This window comes from Dreissena polymorpha, chromosome 8 (genome assembly GCF_020536995.1).
Source record: "Dreissena polymorpha isolate Duluth1 chromosome 8, UMN_Dpol_1.0, whole genome shotgun sequence".
Classification (NCBI taxonomy): Eukaryota; Metazoa; Mollusca; class Bivalvia; order Myida; family Dreissenidae; genus Dreissena; species Dreissena polymorpha.
The window spans coordinates 12,701,842-12,726,949 of NC_068362.1; the positions used below are offsets into that span (position 1 = coordinate 12,701,842).

At 34.4% G+C, this 25,108-nt stretch overlaps 4 protein-coding genes and 1 long non-coding RNA gene across 11 annotated transcripts in view; 3 read left to right on the forward strand and 2 right to left on the reverse strand.

Moving 5' to 3' along the window:
* The window catches only part of LOC127841953 (uncharacterized), a 237,060-nt gene that overhangs the window by 158,539 nt on the left and 53,413 nt on the right, over positions 1-25,108 (forward strand). The gene's annotated exons all lie outside the window — the stretch shown is intronic.
* Positions 1-25,108, forward strand: part of LOC127841945 (uncharacterized) — a 472,965-nt gene that overhangs the window by 129,088 nt on the left and 318,769 nt on the right. The gene's annotated exons all lie outside the window — the stretch shown is intronic.
* The window catches only part of LOC127841948 (uncharacterized), a 167,785-nt gene that overhangs the window by 127,594 nt on the left and 15,083 nt on the right, over positions 1-25,108 (forward strand). The window lies entirely within an intron of this gene.
* The window catches only part of LOC127841954 (uncharacterized), a 265,443-nt gene that overhangs the window by 47,341 nt on the left and 192,994 nt on the right, over positions 1-25,108 (reverse strand). The gene's annotated exons all lie outside the window — the stretch shown is intronic.
* Positions 1,157-10,377, reverse strand: LOC127841960 (uncharacterized). Its single transcript, XR_008031443.1, has 3 exons — positions 10,233-10,377; positions 1,465-1,639; positions 1,157-1,272 (listed from the first exon to the last, which is right to left on the reverse strand). It is a non-coding gene; the product is annotated as an uncharacterized LOC127841960 (long non-coding RNA).

Here is a 25,108-nt window from a genome sequence, read left to right on the forward strand (position 1 = left end):
ATGCAAATAATATTTACAGCTGCTCCGCGCAAATATATTTGGTTAGTTTGGTGTTTCGTTGGGCGCAGTGTAGCGGTTACTTCCCTTTCTCCGAATATGGCTTCTGTTTTTTAGGCCAAAAACAAAAGGTCCGTGTCTGGTCTCCTTGGAAAAACAAGAGATGTGTTTGTCAGAAACACAATTCCCCCTATTGCGCCGCCATAAATTTGACCTTCGACCTTGAAGGATGACCTTGACCTTTCACCACTCAAACACATGCATGTCAAATATAAAGTTGATATCTTCAATATTGCAAAAGTTACGACCAAGGTTTAAGTTTTGACGCGCTTTGAAGCCATATATTTTACTTTTGACCTTGAATGATGACATTGAACCTGACCTTTTACCACTCAAATGTGCAAGTCCATGAGATACACATGCATTACAAATATCAAGTTGCTATCTTCAATATTGCAAAAGTTATTCAATATTGAAGAACTTTAACCAAGGTTAAAGTTTTCCACAGACAGACAGACAGACAGACAGACAGACAGTCAGACAGACAGACAGACAGACAGACAGACAGACAGACAGACAGACAGACAGACAGACAGACAGACAGACAGACAGACAGACAGACAGACAGACAGACAGACAGACAGACAGACAGACAGACAGACAGACAGACAGACAGACAGACAGACAGACAGACAGACAGACAGACAGACAGGCCATAAACAATATACCTCGATCATTTGATCCGAGGGAATAACAAGACGATGTTTGTCAGAAAATGTTAGTAAGTAAGTAAGTAATTGCATGGATAAATATATTTTTAATTTGACCTTTGACCTTGAAGGATGACCTTGGCCTTTTACCACTCAAAACCTGCAGCTCCATGAGATACACATGCATACCAAATATCAAGTTGCTATCTTCAAAATACAAAAAGTGAAGACCAAACTTTAACGAAGGTTAAACTTTTAGGAAAGAAAAATACAATGATATTTGACCTTTGACCTTGAAGGATGATCTTGACCTTGACTTTTCACCACTCAAAATGTACAGCTCTGTAAGATACACATGCATGCCAAGTTGCTATCCACAATATTGCAAAAGTTATCAAACTTTAACCAAGGTTAATGTTTTCTGAGTCAGCATTATAATTGTCAGCATCACGATCCACAGCCACAACCATTGTCACATCAACTGTGTTTCCAACTGAATGGTGACACCAGTTGGAGGTCCTGTGCTTGTTTTGAAATTTGGACGTCTAGGTCTGGAAAATGAGGTCTGAAATAAATCGAGTCTGACAGACTTTAAAAAGATATAACAAATACAAACGCTTGTTTTCAAAACTTACAAATGCTTTATTTAATTAATAAAGATAAGATTGTTTAGTTGTGTAACATAAAAAGTTTGATTATTTTAAACAAAATAGCTATATTTAAAACTTTCGTCATTCTCTTGATATGATTAACTGACCAGAGATCTATCACTGATGTGTCATCACACGTTGACAAAGGCGCGAGGATTGGCAGGGGTGTAAATTGTCCCAAATTTGAAATCTGGCATATAAGGCCGGGGGTCTGAGGCGGAGCCTTCCTCCCGAATAACTACCTGTACTGTTTTTAGTCTTTCTAGTTCCTATTTCTGGTGACTACAATGCAAAATATTATAAACCAGACCGACCGAATCACCGCATGTGTCCTAGAAGGAATAAGAAAATTCCTGCCGAGCACATTTTTGACGAAAGTTACATGTACATTTTCAGCGGAACAGACTGAATTTCTGAACATTTTGATACTACTTAGATTTATCAGCTCGAAATATTGACACATATATTTTGATTGACATTTTCATTGCACGAAGTATCCTTAATTTCGGACACGATCCATTGCTCGGATGAAACTGTGTTTGGTAGAAGTATACATTATATTTGGTGAAGTGATATCTAGTTTGGTATTGCATACTGTGAATTGACTTGTAAAGTATCCAGATAGTAGACATTTGAAGCGCTATGAATACTGAAGAGGAGTATGTGGAGTTCATACTGTCATCCTCTCAGCCTGTTCACTTTGTATCAAGAAATCCAGGTAATGAACGTAAACGTCTTTTTTCTGATGGAGTGGAAATGAGTTGTGCTAAAAAGGTAAAAGGTTCAGAACACATGTTGCACAGGCAAATACGGGTAGACTTATGGCTCAGGCAAGAAGAACATTGTACGGTAACACACCAACTAAGACACAAGACAATGCAAGTGGGTTAAAAGTCATCATAAGTTAAATTGATGGCCTTGCATCCGAGCTGAAGAATGGCAATAGGAATGTGACAGAGAGAATTGATCGCTTGGAAATGGATCCTGAAAAGAAATTATCTGACAAACCAACTGACAAAATTGCTCAACTGTTAGACAAACTGATCAACATAGAGATTAAACGACTTGGTAAGACAGTTGATGAGAGAATAGACACATAAAGGGCTGACATAAACAATGATCTTGACTCATTGAAGGGGAAAGTAAACTCCCTCACTGATGCTGTTCAAGCTTTCCAGCCGGCAAATAAAGATAAATCCTGTAATGTAGTGTTTCGAAAGCTACCAGAATCGGTGAATGAACAATTAGTTGACAAATTGAATGGTATCATCAAATACTTTTTGGAAATTGAAAATGTTGTTGTATCGTCCGCACGTAGAGTTTCCAATCAAAACTCGCAATCATCTGTACCAGGATTGGTAATTGCTACCTTTGACAATGTGGGTGATAAAAACAAAGTTTTTAAAGCAAAGTATAAGCTATTTTGGACCATCCAACATTTTGTATTTATAGATGCTGACCAAACTAAAGAGGAGAGGATAACATCAAACAACTGACGCACAATTTTCAACGCGGTCAATAGAGGAGGAAATTTATCTGTTCGTGTAAATCGTGTTGTAAAAAGTTTCAACAAGCCCAATGCAGAGGAATCTGATCCATGGAGAAACACAAATGTTGACAATAGTGGTAATACTAATAGTGGCACCCATAATAATGGTGCATTCAGTGATAACCGTGGCACACACAATAATGGTGCACTCCGTGATAACCGTGGCGCCCACAATAATGGTGCATATAGGGGTATTCGTGGCAATAATAATAATGGCAACAAATTTCATAATAGTAACTCTAACATGTCTAAAGGCTCATCACAGAGGAACAATACAGGAGGGTTTACACATGACAATGGACAAGGTCAACGAAGTCGTGGTCAACACGGTCGTGGTCAACAAGGTCAAGGTCAACGAGGTCGAACCATATCGAGAGGTCGAGGAGTTCGATAGGTCCGATGTGGGTTTTGGAATGTCAACGGTTGGAGTAAAAATGTAAATACAGACATTTTTTTACTTAAGACAATAATGTATTGATTATTTTAATCTTGATGTTAAAAGTATTTTTGAAACTCACTTAAGAGATAAAAATGTTATTGATCTACCAGGATACATTTACTTTGGTTACACTTACACTTTACATATGATTGCTTAGAGTGGATCAGAGGGAGTGGTAGTTGTAAAACTGACTTGGCAGATAGTTTTCATATCAATGTGCTTGATTACAATTATGAAGATATTGTATGGCTTGAATTTACTGATAAACAGTCGGGGTTCTCATTTTATAGCTGTGTATGCTATCTACCACCAGATAATTCGTCTAGACATGTTGATGCTTGTGTTTTTTTATGATACTTTGTTAACAATTGTATACTCGTATCAGAACTATGGGTCATTAATTATATGTGGAGACTTAAATAGTATAATCGGTGACTCTGATGATTTCATTGTTGGTATAGATGACATACTAGGCAGAAATGTAGTCGATTTAACAACAATTTTATATGATGATACACTTATACAATTTTTAATTGACTTTAATATGTGTGTTTTAAATGGTCGTAATTTTGTTCAGAACGATTTAACAAAAGGTTGTGCAGTGGTAGACCATTTCATTATTCAACATGAATACATAAATTGTTTAGTGAATTTAACGTTATGAGGAGTACTGATCTTGTTTCGGAGCCTTATCTTAAAACTGGTTTCTCTCCTTCATCAATTCCTGACCATTATATTTTATCATGGATATTTGAGTTGTCTAGGTTTGGGGTCTATGCCGAGAAGTCAACGTCTCAAACACATTTCATTGCTCCTCAATTTGATAAATTTGATGTAAGAAATATACCGGAACATTTTCTATGTACCAACGATATTATTCAATTATTACATAACAAAGTACTATGTTTGGAACAGATTCATAGACTTTAAAGTGATATTGATGTTGCTTATACTATTATCTGTACAATTTTAAAACAAGAAATGTATGATAAGTGAGGTTCAGAAAAGTAAAAGATCCTACTGAGTGTCGTTTCAAAACGGACTGCTTCAAGATTGTGAAACAAACCAACAAGCGTTTTGGAAGTCCATAGGTCGGGTAGTTGTTGCTCATGCTAGAAATAAATCTATACCTATGGAAGTATTATGTGAAGATGGCTCAATATCTTATGATGTTAACACTGTCCTTTATAAATGGAAGGAAGATTTTAGTAGTTTATTTGTAAATAGGCAAGTGTCTACCCAAACAATAGACATACAAGAAAATGTAGCTAATGGAAATGTTCATGACTTTTCTACATGTATTCTGAATGAAAATATTACTATATTAGAAGTTCAAAAAGCCTTACAAAAACCAAAATTAGGAAAGGCATGTGGTATAGATACTATTCCAGTTGATATTCTGAAAAAATAATAATTGTGGATCGTTTTTACATATTTTGTACAATGTTTGCTTCGACACAAGAATTGTTCCAACTGAGTGGGGTTAAATCATTTAAAATCCCTTCCCCACATCTAGCACATGTGACCCTGTATCATTAAGAGGCATTGCTTTATCAAGTTCTATGTATAAAATTTGTTGTTATATTTTAAATGATAGATTGTCCATTAGGGCTGAAGAAAATAATATTTTGGAAGACGAAAAAAATGGATTTAGGAAAGAAAGAAGCACTGATGATCATATTTCATCTCTCACTAATATTATTGAAACTCGAAAGAAACAGACAAAGTCGAACTTTTATGCTTTTATTCATTTTGAGAAGGCGTACGATTTTATAAGTAGTAATATTTAATGGAGTAAATTAAGCAACCCTTGTTTTTGGATTGGTGGGAAAATATTAACTGCATTAAAGTCATTGTATACAAATGTATCCTCAAGTGTGAGCGTAAATGGTTATTATACTGATTGTTTGATGTACAGTGTGGCCTTCGACAAGGGTACTCCCTATCACCTTTCATTTTTAATATGTTTGTGAATGATAAAGCTATTAAAATAAAGGCCGCTGATAAAGGTATATGTTTAGAAAATGATAAAGTATGCATTCTTCTTTATGCAGATGATAATTTTCTTATAGCAGAGAATAAAGACGATTTACAGTTTATGCTTAATATTTTAAATGATTGGTGTAATGTTGACTATATGGTTGTCAATCTAACTAAAAGTAACATCGTACATTTTAGACAAAACTCTGTAAACAGAACTTCATTTAATTTCACATGTGATAATCATAACTTGCAAGTGACTGGTAGGTACACCTGCCTTGGTATATTGTTGGATGAATATTTGGATTTCAATGTAACCGCAAAATATGTTGCACAAAGTGCTGGAAGAGCTCTTGGCTTGTTCATAGCAAAATGTAAAGCAATGGGTGGTGTTCCGTACAATGTATTTAATAAGCTTTATGACAGCTCAGTTTGGCCAGTTATAGCTTATGGTTCATCAATTTGGGATACAAAATCTTACACTTCTATAAATGCTATACAATCACGAGTCATGCACCTCTTTCTTGGTATGGGTAAATATGCACCCAACCATGCCCTTAATGGTGAGATGGCCTGGCAATGGAAATGATGGAAGTATGTGACCAATCAGTGGCATCGGTTAAAATCTATGGATTGTCAAAGAATTAACAGTAAAATCTTTAATTTTTTTTTGTTGTGATAAAAGTAGTAGCCGTTGTACAAACTGGGATTCCTGTTTAAAAATCATATGCATAGTATTAATATGCTACAAACATTAAAATTATGTATGTCACGTTAATCATTTTGTGATAAGGTATTACAAGGCACCATGGGTAATTTTATCTCTGTATGGCGTAATAGTATTTAGAATGATGGTACGTCTGGTAGAGCGAGAAATAAATTACGTACTTATAGATTGTTTAAACAAGATTATGTGATTGGACCATATGTTAAGTCGTTTCTATCTCTTAAGTACTGGTCTGCTCTAGCTAAATTTCGTTGTGGGGTTGCTCCCATTAAGCTAGAAACTGGAAGATACGAAAACATTTAAGAAAATCAACGTGTCTGTCCAATATGTAAAGTATCAGTTGAAACTGAAATACATGTTTTATTTGAATGCAATGCCTATCAAGATTTGAGAGTTATACTAAATAATAAAGCTTATTGTGTTGAAAATAAATTTGTCAATGTTACCAAACAAGAGAAGTTAAATTGTGTGCTCTCCGACACTGATGTCATGGCTGCATAATTTAAATTACTATTTAGTTAGCATCTAAAATAAAGATATCTAATACACTTTACTATTTAGTTCCGATGTAATACTTCTATCATTGTCTCCATAACATATTTATTATTTCGTACATGGTAATATATCATGTGCAGCAATAAAGACGTTTCGTATATATTGTGGTGAAAATCTATCGCTTTTCTTGTTATAAGGGAGATAAATCTATAGTGTTTGGTGACAGCAAACTGTTCCTGTATCAAGATCTGTGGAGTTACTCCCCTTTGAAAATAAGAAGATGCTAATATTGTCAGGTTGATTTATAAATACTTTTTTTACTGAAGTCTTATGGTCAATATATATAATTCAGGATATTCATATGTACATATTGAATATTAACTGCTTCTTGTCTTAAATGAAATATATTTTATCACTGTCAATAATGTCATGTTTTTGTTTTTGTTTAAAAAAATTTTTATTTTAAATTTAATGCAGAAGGTCATTGCCAACCAATCAAACTAGTATCTAATACTAGCTGGTGTTTACTCTTTCAAAATATGTTTTCTTTTTAATATGCGCATTAGTGCCTTGATCAATAATACTCAGTATTTTAGGTAAGTGTATTATTTTTATGGCAACTGTTTATTCAAAGGTTGGCAATGACAATCTGGTTTTTATGATATGTCATAGAAATCAACACTTTAAATATGATAAGCATAGTTATTTGTTAATTTGTTACATATTTAAGAAAAGTCTATAACAAATCTGTAAAGATTGGCCATGCATGTTATCATATTATATTGTATCTGTATATATTGTACATGTTATGGATAAGACAACAAACTTGTAAACTCTGTGACTTCCTTATTCTATTTGTGTTTATAAAGAACGTCGGAAATAAATTATGATCGACGACAAATACTGTATCCGATAACGACTGTATCCGAAAAAATGTTCATGTTTTGCACATGCATATCGTTTGACTGCAGAAAATGAAAACCAATTACTCATCAAATACGAAATCAATATATTATTTGGTTAATATATTGCTTTACAATATGCTATTGTACTAATTTACTTTGCTAATTTATTACTTAAAATATTTCAAGACGGCGGACATTTGACTTTGAATACTTAAATATTGCTGGGCCAAGTGTGAGGTTGAGCGCTCTAAAACCGGTTTAAACCCCAATGCTTTGCATTGACCGTTCCAAAGCGGTGCCTCAGCTTTATTCTTATATGTGATTATGTTGTTTTGCAATTGGTCATTTGCCTTAAATAAAGGACCAACTAATTGTATATACTGAGAATGCAATACTGCTCCATCAGCTGGAGTTTCACTTTTTTTTAATGTTAGATTTTCGGAAACTAGTGAAGATATTTCGTCACTTGCAGTTCATGTCCGTGCCATCTTGACGTCCTACTTGGGAGATAACTTCCGACTTTGCGTCAGTGTGACATAGAAACATGCATTGATCCAGATCCAGATCTAGCCTGAGAGCTGATTACCTTTATATAATAGCATATAAAATTGACTAAAGCTTATTTGTATCATATTTATAAATTCGTTCTATGCGCGATGTCAGGAGAAAATTAGACGACCGGATTAATATTCATGGACTTTGTTTTACATTGGCAAACGACAAAGTTTTCAGTTCAATTGTCATAAACGTATGCATGTTCATTACAATTAAAACGAAGTAACACTCATGTTAGATTTTAAAAATAAAATTAAAAAACAATTAAGTATTTTATACGAATCGCATCGTTAATTAAACATAACAGGTGTGTTTCTGTTTAAATACGCCCTTAAGTTCTTGAGCCTAAACCACTTGAGTAAAATGTACACTTAAATAAACTGAGTGCAATTCAAGCTATAGCAATATTTTACATCTTAAAATGCTGTGCAGGTTGTCAACCATAGCAGTTTTGTTTTTGAAGTTTAGTAAAGCGGAAACTCAGTTATGTAAACAGGTATGTATATATTTCTATATCTGGACCTATGAGTCATTCACACATTACAGGCAAGTAACATATTAAATGCTCTATACAATCACCGTACAATTATCATTTTAATACCAATTGAACCGCTTTGTATCCTACGCGGGTCAACACTTAAACTGATTATATATTTACACTATCAATCTTACTACTGCATAATGTCCTCGATAAAAATTTTATCTCTCGAAAGGAGCTCATTTACCGATTATAAATATACAATTCATGTCGCGGTTTCAACTGTAAATCTTCTTTAAAAATATCAGAAACTTGCATCATCAACATCGAGTCAAGCCAACAAAGAAACAAGATATCGACGTGATTGCTAAACACCGGAATTAAGTTTTATTGCAGTAACACATTTCAGAATGTTATTTGGACATGTAGATAGGGGTAATACTGTAAGCTGAATCACTAATGCTTAGTGAAATACACAGGTCAATTTAACGTGGTTTTGAAATGCAATACGTTGATGTTCACTGCATTTTATATATTTGCAAAGTAGTATATGTAACTCCTCAAATAGATTGTTTACTCCTGAATGCACGGATGGTTTCGATTAAGATATAAAGGGACAATGTTCACAGTTATAAATCTAATATGGTGTCGCCAAAAATATAGAACGGAATTCTATATTATCAGTATTGCGGATAAACATAAAGGGAACAAAAGCGGTAAATACAAGTGGATTGCACGTCTAGTTTGCGCAGTGATTGTGATATTCTCTGTTGACCGAGGAGGCACGGGTTCAATCACCCTTCCAGGCTCACGTGAGCTTGGTTGCTGCTTACCAACAAAACACATACATATCTCTGAAAAGCAAGAAATTGCTGCATACATTCATGTTAGTATAGTAATGTGTAGTAATAATCACACTATAAGTCCCATGTTTCAATGAGCTTTGTGGATTCCTACTCGATCAATTCTTTAAAAAAGGCATCTTTAAATTACTTAAAAGTATCACGCAATCCTTTAAAAGTTAGTTTTGCGTAAAGAATATCATGTATTGTTGTGAGCCCTATATCTTCAAATGAACACAAAAGGAAATAGACAATTTAAAAAGCAATTAAACATGGCACATTTCAAAAAGAAATGTTTAGATGTGTAGATAGTGTATGCTGTTTCTAAGGTATGTGGCCGATTGGTAATTTAAAATAGAACGTATTGAAAATAAAGACTAAACACATACATTTTTGTCGGCTTTTAATGGTCAGTGAATCGCACGTACGCATTAAACTAATTATTATAATAGCAAAATACGTGTAAAAACACAGTTGTATAGCATTTAATTTCAACGTAAAAAGGCACACGAGGGATATCAATTCTATTGTATTTAAACTTGAGTACTAAAAGGTATATTATCCGTAAGAGGGACAAAATTGCAATTGTCTGACCCTAGATGGAAAAAAATCAAAGTCTTATATGCAATAAAATGTATTTAACGGTTCTTATTTCTCAAGTGTCAAATGCATTTAACATGGTCAAATTATCAGCATTATTATTCTGAAACCAGCATTATTGTACTTTAATGTACTGTGTTTCAAAACGAAACAGGACGATTTATGATATCGTTCTCATAAAGCAAAACGCAAGAGATTTGACATTGAAACATTCCCCGTTAACTGTCTGCAATGTATGATTATATTAAAACAATAAATGGATTGTGTATTCATCTACCTTATGTGATGTTTAGAAATAAGCTTACCTCTTTGTTTTATTTCTTTTCCAACGAATTAAGAATCAACGATTAAAACATTTTTTTAAAATTCACTAAGTCTTCCACTTTAAACTTGAGAGTGTTTTCAGTAAATTATCTAGTGTCAAACCTAGGCGACTTACAATTTAACCAGTACGAGGTTTATCAGCTTAATATCATAAGTTAAAGGTCATTGTCACATGTACTTGTATCAAGAAATAGAGGATATTTGTTCACGTCAGTGTAAGATCGTATATTATTGCACGAGTAACAATATATATCATAAAAAAATATATTTTCACGAGTGGCGCAGCCATGATTGAAAATATTATTTTTCTATGATCACGAGTGAAATAACAAACGATCTTACACGGACATGAACATTTTTTTATATTCTTTTTTGACCCTTTTTCAAGAAAATATTTAACAGCTGTTCCCTTTCGCTGAAAAATTACCCTTTCTACACGTGGCGTGCCTCAATACATTTCAAAACACAAAATGACGTCATTAGTTTGACGAAATGACGTCATTATACCAGCGAAATTCTCCAGTTAAACTCGTTTACAATGTAAATAAACGATGAAAAAACATACAATAAAAAGAAAATATGTTGGATTCGTTGGAATGTCGATTTTAATTCACTCGTGATAATAGAAAATATATATAAAATTATTAATTATAATCTAAAAATAGAAATAGGATTTCCGAAAGTTTGTTCTTTTCTCCGGTGAAAAGTACAATTTGTTTATTTTCACTGCTGTTATTTCACTGCAGAAATGTCATATTTGATCGGGTATGAAAGAAAATTGTGTTTGCATGAAATCCAGAGAACGAATTGATCTGTTGTCATCTAAATTTATATGCTGGTGTCTTGGGAGGAAAGAACATCCCTTATTACCTCTAAAGAAAGCAGGTATATAAAGAATACATGGTTGGTGCCGAGATGGAGAAAGTTTATCCGGTGAGGCTTAGAAAAAGAAAATAGGGCGAGCTTTAGCGAGCCCTATTTTTCTTTTTCGGGCCGAACCGAATAAACTTTCTTCATCTTGGCACCAACCATGTATTCGATTTATCCTGCTTCATTTTAATGTGTGTCTTTAACACATTTTATCAATGACAAATGATTAATCGGCATAACAAAATAATTATTCGAGTCGGGCCTCCAACATGTACACAACATTCCTTTCGACTAAATAACTACCGATTGTGACACGTAAAAAATAGTTCCACATTAAACTGTCATTTTAATAATTTCTTTTGGTAAATATATATATAAGATATATAAATATGAAAAATTAATTCAAAATTTAATATGTTTATTTGCTAGAAATTGAAAAATAATCAATATCAAAACAAAAACTAATTTTTTGTTCACGTTCAAGGTCGTTGACTGAAACAAGTGTTTGTTAAAACGGATGAACAGTGAGTTGCAGTAACGTTTACACTTCACGTGAATTATTTCATGTAAACTGAAAAATTGTGGATATTAACAGTTGCGCCTGCAAATAAGGATTGGACGCTTTGATTGATTCGTCCATCTATGTTTACGGAGACGTTTGAAGCTGCTAACACGGTGGGAGTCCCAGAAGATGGCAGATTTGAGACGTGTACTGGACGAACATGTGGGTCAGTTGCTTCGGGGAGAAATGAAGCTTCCTGTTGTTGGAGATGCAGTGATTCTTGAACATCAGTTGAGTTACAATTTTTTGTGATGGTCGTCATGCTTTCATTTTTCATCTTTTTATTGTTGGTTTTATGTAAAATTTCAGAAATTTGGCGATGTTTTGTTTCTGACAGTGAAGAGTAATTCAGGACAGATTGCATGTTTTTATGTCCAGATATCTGAATAATGTCCGTCGGTGCTATACCATTGTCCCTAAGTTTTGAGACTAATGTCTTCCGTGTTGCATGGTTAGTAAGTTTCTTGTTTTTGTCAAGACCAGCCTCTTCGCACATAACTTTCAATAATTTTCCAAGTTTTTTTTCTCCTACTCTATTTATTGTGAACCATTTGTCATCTTCATTGGTGGCAGGAATTGTTCTAGTGGCCAAATAAAATGAATCTTCAGGATTCAAAAAATCTAAAGGTCTTTTAATAGCATAAAGTTTGTACATGTTCACAGGGCATCTCTGTGGGTCGCTGGTCGCCCAAACTTTAGGCCTTACTTTCCGGATATCGGACACAATATCGCCTGTGCGAGTTTTTGTCTGCCTTTCATTAAGTTGAAGGTATTCAACCCCATTTGAATCTTTCTGAAGAGTAATATCACCCCATCTGTAAGTGAAAATTGTTTCCTGATAAGTAAGGTAACCTTGTTTAAATTTAGTTTAAAACAGTATGACTAAACACTGAAAACCTATGAAAACCCTGACCAAACCAAACTTTGCATCTGTTTTCATGTCGTATTTGTAGGTGTTCGCTTAAACAAAATGTTAAAAACTTTTAAAGGGATAAATTATTTTAAAAAATATTTAAGTTTGTAACGGGTATGTTGGCTCTTGTTAGTTTTCTGTGTTTAATTACTTGCAATCATTTAAATTATGTTTATAATGGTTCAACTTCAGGGCTTTTTCCCTGTTTTTGTGAAGCGGCCTTGGCCCCCTCATTTTGTGAAAAAATGAGTCGCAAACTTATGACAATTGTGAAAAATGAGTCGCGCACTTTCTAAAATTGTGAAAATTAGAGCCACAAACTTCTTGAAATTGTGAAAATTTTAGTCGCAAACTTCTTGAAATTGTGAAAATTTTAGTCGCGAATTTCCCAAAATTGTGAAATTTGACTCGCAAATTTCTCAAAATTGGGAAAATTTGCCATTCCCACAGAAGGAAAAAAAGCCCGGATCTCTTGTTATTATAATCATGTATTCACTGCAATTATTTTGCAATATTATTTAATAATAATAATATAATGTGTTTTGAAATCTATAATAGATCTAGGAAAACATATTTAAATATTTTTTTAGCAGCGTTTAAATGTAACTATTATAGATATTTTTCCATTTTTTAATTCCCTTCTTAATGGAAAGTTTTATTTTATTAGAAGAATTGAATATTTTTTTATTTCGAATACATAATAGTGAATTTTATTGAGACGCATCAAATGACAGATGTTGTCCGTGGGAGTTTGATTAATTTTATTAGCTCATCTATTTTTTGAAAAAAAATTATGAGCTATTGTCATCACCTTGGCGTCGGCGTCGGCGTCGGCGTCGGCGTCGGCGTCCGGTTAAGTTTTGCGTTTAGGTTCACTTTTCTCAGAAAGTATCAATGCTATTGCATTTGTCAAATAATGATGAGAAATTGGGTGAAATATTTGGGTTTTCTTTATGTACGAAATATTGACAAGTATATCACGGTCAAAAGATTAAATATTTGGATCTGGTGTGTGTTTAACAACAAAGGGGTTACAATACTGTTGACACATGCCTTAGGCTGTATTTGCATTATTTATTATTTGTACCACAACGCTCATTAACGTGTGCATACTTGAATAGTGACCTCTCCAGTAGGTTGAAATTCAACCAATCAGGAACAAGCACGTATAGAACACTGACCAATGGGATTCATAACTGAGTTTCACGGGCCAGATGTTAGAGGGAAACAAGACAGTTAGCGTTTAGACTTGGAGGTGTACGGATCGAGAAAGATATGATCATGTAGCTATCAGACTGTATGTGTATAACCGAAAATATTAAGTATGTTAGACATTAAATTGGACTAGAAACTGATACATGGTGTTGTTGAATATTTTATCCTGCAGAGAAATTAACATAAATAGAGAGGGACCGACTTGTCCCATGCGCGGCACGAGAATATGGGAGTTAATGCAAAACTCGTCATCTTGGCAATTCGCGCATGACGAGATTTCGAATAATAGGCTACATACCGGTGATTTAAGAGTAATGAACATTGTTAGTAACTATGTGTCGTCTATGAACTATGAACGATTACGTGACACATTCAAACTTGGTACACTTACTTACTATCATGAGGGGACTGGGCAGGCAAAGTTAGATAACTCGGGCGTGCATTTTGACTGAATTATTAGCCCTTTTTATACTTATAAAATAGAAAATTTTGGTTAAGTTTTGCGTTTAGGTCCACTTTTTTCAGAAAGTATCAATGCTATTGCATTCAAACTTGGTACACTTACTTACTATCATGAGGGGACTGAGCAGGCAAAGTTAGATAACTCTGGCGTGCATTTTGACAGAATTATGTGCCCTTTTTATACTTAGAAAATTGAAAATTTTGGTTAAGTTTTGAGTTAAGGTCCATTTTATTCCTTAAGTATCAAAGCTATTGCTTTCATACTTGCAACACTTACTAACTACCGTAAGGGGACTGTGCAGGCAAAGTTATGTAACTCTGACTGGCATTTGGACGGAATTATGGGCCTTTATACTTAGAAAATTGAAAGTTTGGTTAAGTTTTGTGTTTTGGTCCACTTTACCCCTAAAGTATCATAGATATTGCTTTCATACTTGGAACACTCGCAAACTATCATAAGGGTACAGTAAAAGGACAAGTTGCATAACTCTGGATTTCATTTTTACGGAATTATGGCCCTTTTTGACTAAGTGACTTTGAATATATGGTTAAATTTTGTGTTTCGATCCACTTTACTTCTTAAGTATCAAGGCTATTGCTTTCAAACTTCAAATACTTTCATGCTATCATGAGGTTACTGTACCTGGCAAGTTGAATTTTACCTTGACCTTTGAATGACCTTGGCTCTCAAGGTCAAATTATTAAATTTCTCTAAAATTGCCATAACTTCTTTATTTATGATTAGATTTGATTGATACTTTGACCAAACTACTCTTACCTGACATACCACAATAGACTCCACCCAAACCATCGCCCGTGCCCCCCCCCCCCAACCCCCACCTATTTTTTTTTTAAGATCATCTCACAAATGACCACCACACCCTCACACTTTACCCCTCACCCCCCCCCAATTTTTTTTATGAAACGGTTAAAAAACACAAATATTTATTTCTATTATTTTATGTTTTAAATACCGTCCAACCATCGCACCCAAGAATCCCCCCCCACCCCCCCCCCCCACGCCCAACACCCCCCACCCTCCCGATTTTTTTTCCTTTTTTTCGCATTTTTGGAAGAAAATGTAATAAATGTCCACACCCCCACACAATGCACCGCTCTTCACTCCACCCCTCCCTCCTTTGTGATTGAAAATGAGAGTCCCTTCACCTTTAAAAAGAAAATAGATGAGCGGTCTGCACCCGCGAGGCGGTGCTCTTGTTCTTTTTAAATTGTAACTTATTAGATATCAGTGATTTTATTTGCTCTTTATGAAAAAGTACCGGTACCAGCCCAATCAGGAAAATATCTGTTAAAAAACCCTGAAATCGCAAAAAGAATTCATATCGGGAATTGGTGTTATTTAGTTTTGGCTGCCGCTACAAAAGACTTAAAGATTGTTAAATAAGTGTTTTCAAGTTGTCAATATTATATTGATTTAGGTTCAAGCCAAAGAGCTGCATAGGGAAACTATCAAAATGTTACATTTATATAAAAATAAAAATAAAAATTATTAAATGGGATTTTTTTTACAGCATTAAAATTGGGATAATTGTGGGTTTTTTATGAAGAAAGTTCCATTTTCTGGTACTTTATAAAAGAAGGATAGCTTAATTGCTGGATATTGTGATCATGATACATCTGATAGTTGTTGCTGATATATTTAATACTTATTGCAAAGCCATTAAATTGTAAAATCAGTTCTGTAGTTCAATGGAGAACAACCTGTCTTCATAAAGATAGGGATATCTGAGTTCAAGTCTCAGCAGAAAGTTTACACTTGACTTTGCAATAAGACAGTTCAATATAATATTTGATAAATAAGTGTCTGTTTTTGGGATAATTACCTCAAATTATAATTCTCCGTAGTTCCTCGTAATCCAAGTGAAACACAATTGTTGAACCACAATGTGTTTAATAAAGCCTTTGGCGATGTACCGCCCAGGATTCCACGGTCATAGAGTATATCGATTTCTTCGTCACTTATTGGATCTGTGGCATTTGGTTTGTTTCCCTTTCCCATTTTTTTAAGAGTTCTTTGTTTTGCCTTTAAAGCATCCCTTGTCAGCTGAAAGTGATTGGTGTTGGTTTCTTGCATTATTTGCACAGGATATTTGTTGCGTTTGAGTTTCCGGTCAATGCTTGAGATCATGTTTCTTATTGTGCTTGGTTCATATTCCGAACCATCACATTTCCTAACTGAAAGAACATAATTTGCCAAAAATTCGTCCAACATATCGGGGCCTATGTCATGTATTTCCCTTTTTTCTTGTTTTGTCAATAAAAATCTTTTGAATTTGTTTACATCAATCATTGTTTTTTTAGAGTGTTCTTGTTGTTCGCTTGACATATTTGTTGTTTTACTTCATCATTTGTTAGTTGTTTAAAACAGTCCTTTACATTGAGGGTTGAGGGCTTGTTAACTGGAGAGGTATTTATCTGGTCAATTTCGGAGGGCTCATGGCAGTCAAAGTCATTAAAATCAATGCCATACATTGTTTGAAAATCAGATAGACTAATTTCAAGGACATTTGTTTTCAAGTTTTCAACATTGTTAAGACCTACATTTTCAATGTTCACCATGCCTGTAGAGTTTTCCTTATTGATTTCATCCTTCATGTTATTATCAACATCTTGTTCCTTAGTTTTGACAGTTGCATCCTTATTTTCGTCTTTTTCAGCCATTAAATCTTCCCAAATTACATCAAAATACATTTGATAAATATAGTCCGACATTTTTCCATTCAAATATAGTGTTATTTTATGTTATTAAAATTTTAATTGATATTTCTTGAAAAAAAAATGCAGACGACTGAAATAGTATATTGTGTGTTTTAGTGGAGCGTAACCTTTATATTTATATAAAGAAACGCCGTATATTGAAGGTTATGTGTAAATAAATTTAAAGGCAAAATTGATTACTTCATTGCCATATGTTTGCGTAAATTTTACGCATTTATTACTTTTAAGATCATTTTGTTTTTACAAAACTATTCGCAAGAACCTTCGCATGTACATTTTGTAAAAGGTCAAAAGCTATAACGGTTTAATCGGCGCGTATGAATACGTTATACGGTTAGATCGCGGTCACGTGAGGTACTGCCGGAGATCAACTAGTTTATCCGACCCTGCTTTATTCGGTCAATGTTAACAACAGAGGCAGGATAAAAGTTAATGGTCAGATGGGCTTGCAACAGGTAATTCACTTTCGTTCAATTTCTCCAGAGAGCTTTAATATACGATCACACGATTTGGGACAGTGTTGAGCTTGGTGACACAACTGACACCTATAATTTTAAATTATTAGGCCAAAATTAAATATCCAATGATCTGAATATTGAGAATGATACCCGCAAAATATCAAGCGATCGCTTGAAATCTGATCATCTAAATCGCTACGCAAGTTAATTAAGATGAAATAATGATACATATGTGCAGATCAACGGGTCAAAGGAAAAGGTCACATGAGCTTGTAAACTGCAACTTTCTCCCACAAAAGATGTAGATAACACTTAGGATCATATATATTAGTGTACGGATGCACTCGAAGATATATGGTCAAATCAACATATCAAATGTCAAGGTCACATGGACGACTGAGCTGCCATTAAGGTGGATATATTTGTGTCATATGTATTAATCTTGTAAATAAAATACTTTGAAGCGTATTGATATCTGAACACCTGAATTGTTATCTTATTTAGAGAAGATAAATCAAAACCGATATGTCCCCATCTGTTGCATAAAATTGCCATAAATCAAATATGCTTTCAGTAAACTGGCTGATCATTGAATTTATACGAGAGTATAAGCCAACAAACATCAACACCAAGTGTCATCATTATCCGAAGTAAATTGTTTGAAATCGAGAGCGGACGTGGCTGCTTGGACAAAATTTTTATCATTTAAGAGTCTTAAATAAAGAGTGCTTCAATCGATATGACTGATAATAATACTTGCCCGAAATATTATGCCTGCAAACTCCATCACCAAGTTGTAAGATAATCCTGTTTAAATTATACGAGTAAAGATAGAGGCTAATCTAAATTTGGCAACAATGTATTTAAGCTAAAGGCGATGATGTGGATGTGCTAAAGCAATCTGGCTGGTTGTTCATCGTGGCCGAAATATTATGTGTTATCATAACATAAAGATGGCGATGGTCTGATTTAAACTGGATTAAATAAGCAAATGACATCGTATGTCTAGCCGCCCCTCCAGACCTCACACCCAAAATTATTATCAAACTGATTAGATGTTTTCAGTTTTATTAATAAGAATTTATCTCAATATAAATTTCGAATGACCCCTACCACTAAGATTTGTTCGGACCTTTCAATACTTCATGAGTTATTTTTTATGTTTTTTTTTTTTTATTCAATTTAAACATACATCTCGTAAACATATGAAAAACAAGGTTATACATTTACAACAACAACACATCAATGAGTTATGCCCTTTACAAGAAGCTAGAAAGTTGAACGTGTTTATATGTATAACAGAGTGTTATGAATGTATTTATATAATTCATATGTACGTATTTTTTAATGTAGAGTAAGGTTGAATTAGCAGACTTAGCAAAACACGTTATTATGCTGTATTTAAAACTATTTGTCTAATTTAAGCAAGTTATTTTTTATGATGATGATGATGATGATGATGATGATGATGATGATGATGATGATAATCATGATGATGATGATGATGATAATCATGATGATGATGATGATGATGATGATGATGATGATGATGATGATAATCATGATGATGATGATGATGATAATCATGATGATGATGATGATGATGATGATGATGATGATGATGATGATGATGATGATGATGATGATGATGATGATGATGATGATAATGATGATGATGATGATGATGATGATGATGATGATGATGATGATGATGATGATGATGATGATGATGATGATGATGATGATGATAATGATGATGATGATGATTATGATGATGATGATGATGATGACGACGACGACGATGATGATGATGATGATGATGATGATGATATTTTGTTAATTTGCCGTTAGATTGAACGTATCAGAATCTTTTGTTTAGAGGGGAGGTTTAAACACCGCAGAGAACTAATTAAATTAACGATTGATGCACGGAATCGAACTATTAAGATTGAATAGGGGATTTCAATCATATTTATTTTAACATTTGTCCTTTAGATTACAGGTTTAAGCAGACGAGATGATCGTTTATTTTACGTGTGCTGTGCGTGACTGTCCGTCACGGGAAACCGCATTATGTAAAGATTAAACTATTTTCAAAAAATTAAGTTCCGGTCTTAAGAAGATTTGTGATGAGTACAGTGATAAAATAACTAGCATTTGCGTAAAATTTCCAAGTTGAATATTTATAAAAGTGTCGCCGCATTTTTTTTTCGAAAACTGTCTATAAACTGCTATATCAATTACGCGCGCAGGCGATATATGATGTACGCACGCGATATCTATGATGTGCGCACTGTATAGTTATCACGTTCGCACTATATAGCTTTCGCGTGCGAACGTCATAGCTATCGCGTGCGCACGTCACATATATCATATGCCTACGTCATATATATCACATGCGCGCGCAATAGATATAGAGTGCGAAGGTCATAGCTTTCGCCTGCGTACTTTATTGCTATCGCGTTCACAAGTCAAAACGCCCGCAAAAAAATCCCATGGCAAATGTCACCTTTATGTCACAGTAGTTATGCCATTGTTTTTATTTTTTGTAAATCGTTTATCGCATTGTGTAAATCGTAGCTACATATTCAACCAAGCAGAAACATGTGTTTCGAAAAATCATAGCAATCTTATCATTGTCTTGACTGCCTGGTAGTGTAATAAAATATAATAAAATATTGATATCCAAAGTCATATGAGCCGCGTGATGCAAAAATGAGTCTTATCTACGCCAAGCGTAGTTCCAGCCCATCCAGCGCATCCGCACGGTCTGGTCAGGAGCTACCACCTCCGCTCATGAGAACAGAACTAATTGCGTGATTTCAAAGCGGACAGTGTAGCTCCTGACGAAACTGCAAAAGCTATGATAGAGCTAAGCTGGCCGTATACGACATAAAACACATCACCGCATGACGCGGTTCATTGGAACTTAATAATTTGTTTGACTTATAAAAAGTGTAAATGATATATACACACAGTTGTTCACATGTGATAACTGCCAAGCTGTTGTACTTTGTCAATATTATTATTGACAGAGGACCTTTGACCAGGCTCGATGTTATTTATTTGCGTTGTGCAAAGAATGGCAGCGTTGTCTATACAACTGCGATGCATTTTTACGGGAACATCGCTCGACTATTCACCATTTGGTGTTGACTATCGGCTTGAATGAATGCAATTTGAGTACATGTGAAAATGTATCGAATTGAGCACCATGTCTTATGTATATATTACATATACTCCATAATACTTGTTCAAATAAATCACCGCGATGTACTCATCGATAATATATTTCAAAATAGTATTAAGCCCTAAATGTTTGCACCGGGTGTTTTATATTTCTAATGTTTTGTTTTCAGTAAAGGACAATAGAATAAGAACCGTCGAGCGTTTATTCTATCGGCTTTTCGTATGCTTGTTTTAAATTGTTACAAAACATTCAATATGGTGCAATCCTTCAAATGGTGTTTCTACGGAAATGGTCGAGTGTTCTGTTTTTGCCTGTGAACATCTCTGTGTAAATACTGATGCATTGTCCATCTATCCCTTCATCAGTGGCCTCTTTCATCTTCTTCTCCACCTCCCTGTTCACTTTCTTGTGTTATGTTAGGTTCAGTCCGGGCTGGTGTGCCTATGATGCCTCAGCTAATTTTGTAACAGAGGTCCATACTCTCACAAATAGCGTATTTCATCGGCGCATCCGCCGACACGACTTCTTTAATGGTGTTGGTGTTGGTGATAGTGTCGAAGTCATTGTCTAGGATGCTCTGGGCTGCAAACTTGCCATCTACCTGTGATTAAAATACCTCTGCTATCTCTGAATCTTTCACTTTATGAAATTATTTATGGTTCTTGGTGATGCTCTTGTTCTTTAATGTCTGAGCCAGAAAACGATAGTATGTTCGCCTTGTTGATGCTGGACTTAAATCGGTTGATTTAGTTTGAAATCGATCTGGTTGTATACTTGCCCGTCTGGAGCATGCCATGTCGCAGTTTTGGGACATTTTAGGTGGGTCCAGCGTTTTCGGTGTACAATTGATGACTCATGGTTAACTCAATAAATTTATTTAAGGTCGCCGTGGTGTAATGGATATGGTGTCCGCCTAGCGACCGGGAGGTCACGGGTTCGATCCCCACTGTGGGAGCGTTTTTTCGATCTCCCATATAGACACCAAGTACTGGTTCTAGGCCCAGGAAACGGACTCGAGAGCATTTCAAATAAGATGAATTACTTTATATGCAATCGAGCTAAACTAAATAGGTTTAAACTAAACTAACTCAATAAATTTAAGCTCTCTGTCTTTCGTCTTTCTCGTATCTAGTGTACCTACTCTTTCTGACCTGCATGGTCCAACCTTGAATTTCATGTCGCAAATGATGCGCTTTAACTATTAATAAAACTGTTCAATATCCTCGTCTTCGTAGTCTGATATTGGTGCGTAGACATGAATGACGTTGATGTTTTGTGGTCTTGCTGAGATACGAATGGAAATGACCATGGCATAAATTGTTAAGGTTCATGTAGAGGCTTCATTTTGAAAAATGTGGGACCCCAAGCATTGAACTCAAATTTGACTAAAGGAAGAGTGCCACATTGAAAATGTATACATATATGCTTTAAAGGATGTTTTTCCTTCAAACTGCTACCAATTTTGTACATCAACGTATCATACCATCCACAAAATCAATCAAAATACAAAGCGATTTTAACACTAAAATATACATTATTTTCAAAAATCTGAATCATGTTTATTCCACGTATTTCGGCGGAAAATTATATAACTAGTGAATAATATCGACATTGACGAGGGCAAGTTACGCTTAAATAGTAAAAAAAGTTTACATATCTAGAAATATCAAAACTCGAACACATGTCATTTCATCACCATGGGGGCAGCCATTTGTAAATTCATAACATAGAAAGAAACATGCTAAAAACTAACTCATCGCCTAATTGACATTCCAAACGGTTGACGATGACAAATGCATTAGATTGTAATCTTTCCGTTGATGTTTGCAAACTGCACGATCAGACCTCATAAACACTCAAAAGAATAACTATGTAAGAAGCATTTCACCAATGTTTACAATTGTTGTCGAATCACCATACTTATATTATTGCGCATAAAATAGTACGATTACAGACTGACAGAAAGATCGATACGTAACTCCGTTAAATTCATCACGGTATACTATTCTATTGATAATTTATAATAACACATCGCTTTAACAATCTAAAAGGAGAAATAATTCTTTTAAACAAAGTTTTTAATAACGAAAGTGAAAACAACGGAAGTTAGATGGATATTCTGTGAGATGCACTTCGGCTCCAGAAAAAACAATACAAATAAACTAAAAAAGACGTGTGGGGGACAATTTTCAGCTGGAAAATATTTGAAATAGGGTAAGTGATGATATCTCTACGTGGTCATTTCTGTTATTGAGTGCGATCTCTTGCTGATTAATGTTAATAGTTGTTTTACTAGTTGCGAACCAACTGTCAAAATATGTTTGTGTTTTCTCAGGTATGTGTATACACATACCCGGTTTTCTCACTACTGCACGTGGTTTCGACCGATTTGTTTTGCATGTTTTTCTACGGAGCACAGCGATGGCCAAGCTTTCAAAATGGGTTTGCCAATTTTTTTATAATTCTTTACAATTTTATATGTCGTCTGCAATCTATTTCAATTTTAGATGGTTTAAATTTGCAATTTGGTTAAGAGGTAAATAACAAAATTGTTCAGCCTTTGAAGAAGAATTGTGACTCTTACTATTCACCATACCTGGATTTTTAAAGTAGTTACGTTTTAGTTATTTTTAGAACTTTGTTTAGGAAATTTATCCAAAATAGGCAGTTGAATAAAAACTCATTTGTTGTTTTATGACAATAATTTTCTGTGAAATGTTGCTAACTTGACCTTGTATATGTATATAGCTTTGTATTTATTCAACTTAAGGTAGTGCATATCCTTCCTAACTTTAGATTGAGATTTTGTAAATTAGTGTTAAAATGTATTGGTTTTAAACCAAAATATGAATAAAGCACACAAATATTGAATGTCAAAAATGTGTTTATGTTATTCTATCCGTCTTTAGCTTTAAAATGATATATAGTTTGACCATATTGTACCACATTGAATGAAGAAAAACCAAAGCGAATTTTTAATGAATTTTATCCCCCCCATGAACCTTAAATAGAGCTAACATATATTAAAATTGGGAAGTTAAAAGATGTTTCTGTTATGTTTGTATTACTGTGAGACATGTCGTCCGTCTATGCGCAAACGTTAATTAAATTTACTGCATTTATCCCTTATCTAACAAACATGAACCATCACCATCGCCAAAGTGAAAATAAAAATTGAAATTTGAAAACAAGTACATTGTACGCATACTTATAATAGAAAACAAACTCGCTCGAAATCAGTAAAGGTTAATTTTGCAAGGCGAATGAAATATGATTGCCCATCAATGATGAAGATGATGTTGATATTTATGCAGATTATGCTGATGCATTTGGGCCTTCATCATTCCATTGAAAAAACACTTAAGCGTCTCTTATCCGATATTGAGCGTATTTTTAACATAACTAACTTGCATGTGTGTGTACATAGAAATCATATATCGTATGACAACGTTACCCTTACTTGAAAATAAGCATTTTAAGAGGAAGTGAATACCGGTTGATCTCATATCAGCGAAGAAAGCAATACATGAACGTTATCAGGTACTTTAAGAATATGATTGCTATTGCGAAAAGCCTTATCGATCTTTTTTTAAACGCTCTATACAGCTGTGCTGAAATACCTGTGTTGATAGCTTACATTAAACCATTATATTCTCTTCCTGATCGATATTACTGAAAAACTGTTAAAAACGGCGGACTACAAAATAAAAAAACTAAACAAACACAGTCGTCCTGCTCGAATCTAGATAAAGTCTTGTTCATATAAATGCTTAATACGAAGTTTGATCAATTGAGACAACATGATTAATTACGTATACAATGACACAATCACCCAGGACCCTGTCAGCAAGTAAAGTATTGACATATTTTGGGCGATATCACTCATGCACTCCATGTCAAACTAATGCGAATGATGGACTATAGACTTCGAAGCCTACGCCTACTTAACAAGATGTTAATGATTTGTTTTGTATTTTCATGTATACGCAAGCGGGCGGTTCACACAAATAAATCAAATCCATAGCCTGCTTTATGGAAGAGTTGTCATATAATCGTCATCATCAAATATGCATTTTTTTGTACAAATATGTACTTGATTAATGAACATTTGTATACTTGAACATGTTCATGTGTAGAACCAAGCAAACAAAAAACAATATCAACACACGCATCATCAGCGTTTTAATCATAGAGATTATTGTCATCATCAACATCAGCATTTATATCAGCAACAACACATTGTGTACACACCGGTCTTACTGACCTGTTTACTAAAGCGAAAGGAATTGTGGGTAGCATCATCATCATCATCAGCAGCAGCAGCATAATCAGCATCATCACCAGTATCATCATCATCATCAGCATCAGTATCATCATCATCATCATCATCATCATCATCATCATCATCATCATCATCATCATCATCATCATCATCATCATCATCATCA